The sequence below is a fragment of the Salvelinus sp. IW2-2015 genome, unplaced genomic scaffold, assembly GCF_002910315.2.
Source record: "Salvelinus sp. IW2-2015 unplaced genomic scaffold, ASM291031v2 Un_scaffold3978, whole genome shotgun sequence".
NCBI lineage: Eukaryota > Metazoa > Chordata > Actinopteri > Salmoniformes > Salmonidae > Salvelinus > Salvelinus sp. IW2-2015.
Genome location: NW_019945251.1, coordinates 16,349 through 18,493, shown reverse-complemented (window position 1 = coordinate 18,493; position 2,145 = coordinate 16,349).

Below are 2,145 nucleotides of genomic sequence, written 5' to 3'. Positions count from 1 at the left end.
CATCGAGCCGAGTGAGTGTCAGGTCCTGTCCCAGCCCGGGGACATCCGAGCTGAGTGGTGTCAGGTTATTGATCAGAGAGAGAGGAGGTGATAAGGATCATCTGGTGCACATCTGTCAGGTGAATCGCTGGTCGACCTCCATCCCTCCTCCTTCTGCCATCCCTTCCATCTCCTCCTCCATCTCTCTCCTCCTTCTGGTATCCTTCCATTCTCCTCATCTCCTCCTCCTTTCTGGTATCCTTCCATCTCCTCCTCCAATCTCCCTCCTTCTGGTATCCTTCCATCTCCTCCTCCATCTCATCCTCCTTCTGGTATCCTTCCATCTCCTCCTCCATCTCTGCTGGCAGTGACAACCTCTCTCTGCTGTTCCCATACATTCTCAATCCCCAGCACCAGCTCTTCTACAGTTCCAGCCCAGCCCTGTCTGTCGGCCAAACACCACAGTAGCATCTGAACAAATAATTTATACTACCACAGTAGCATCTGAATGGATGGCTGAATAACTTGGAAATAGTATGGGAAAGGGGGATACCTAGTCAGTTGTCCAACTGAATGTATTCAACTGAAATGGGTCTTCCGCATTTAACCCAACCCCTCTGAATCAGAGAGGTGGAGGGGGCTGCCTTAATCGACATCCACGGCATCAGGGTGAAGTGCCTTGCTCAAGGGCCTATTTTTCACCTGGTTGGCTCAGGGATTCAAACCAGGAATCTTTCAGTTACTGGCCCAATGCTCTTAACTGCTAGGCTAGCTGCCGCTCTATTGTACATTTGAACAGCATTTAATCAACAAACACAACCATATTTAAAAAGAAAAATACTTTATATGTTGACAATCTGCACATGTGGGGTTTGATTTTGCAATGTTTGKTTTTTTACCAAGCCATGTCTTTTATCCTCTGCACCACCTGGGAAGGAGGAACTGCAGACTTGTAGGGTATTTGAGTTTTAAAAATACTTTKAAAGTTTGTAATTTCCACTTTGAAATATCAGACTCGATTTACCCTAATGAAAAATGTATCAACCCCTACATAAAATGTCCAGTAATCATAATCCATATAATAACTCACATTGCCTGTTGCTCAAAATTGCCTGACTGAAATTAAGATTCTACATCTGWATGTGTCTGATGTGTAAAATCCTTTCTCTGTTTTGTTGAGGGGAGTTGTGTTTCGCCGACTCCAGTTTGTGAAAGTTCACACCGGGTTCCACTCCTATCAGCTAAGAACAACAAGAAGAAGAGGCTTCAGTGTGCACGAGATCACAAACACTGGACAACTGAGGAGTGGAAAAACGTTGCTTGGTCTGACGAATCCAGGTTCCTGTTGAGTCATGCTTATGGCAGAAAGGAGGTGAGTACATGGCTCCATCCTGCCTGGTGTCAACCGTACAGGCTAGTGGCGAAGGTGTAATGGTGTGGGAAATGTTTTCTGGCACACGTTAGGTCCCTTGATACAAATTGAGAAACGTTTCCATGCACCAAAGAATTCAGGCTGTTCTGGAGGCAAAGAGGGAGTCCGACCCGGTACTAGATGGGTGTACCTAATAAACTGGCCACTGAGTGTATATTTCTACACTTTGAGGTTGGAATGATGAAGTGAAATTGTGAAATTGTGCCTACATGGCTCTTGGTGTGTTTCAAAGAAAATAAAAAACAGCTAATTTATGCGGCATCTGTTTTATTTTTATCCCTTTAAGTCCCTCTGTTGTCATTGACGTTTTTGTCAGTTTGGTCTGACAACTGAGGGAGTTTGGTCTGACAACTGAAGAGTTGTCTGACAACTGGGGAGTTTGGTCTGACAACTGGGGGAGTTGGTCTGACAATGGGGAGTTGGTCTGCAACTGAGGAGTTTGGTCTGACAACTGAAGGAGTTTGGTCTGACAACTGAAGGAGTTTGTCTGACAACTGAAGGAGTTTGGTTCTGACAACTGAAGGAGTTTGGTCTGACAACTGAAGGAGTTTTGTCTGACAACTGAAGAGTTTGGGTCTGACAACTGAAGGAGTTTGGTCTGACCACTGAAGGAGTTTGGTCTGACCACTGAAGGAGTTGGTCTGCAGTGAAGAGTTTGGTCTGGCAGCTAAGGAGTTTGGTCTGGACAAACTGAAGGAGTTTGGTCTGACAACTGAAGGAGTTTGGTCTGGACA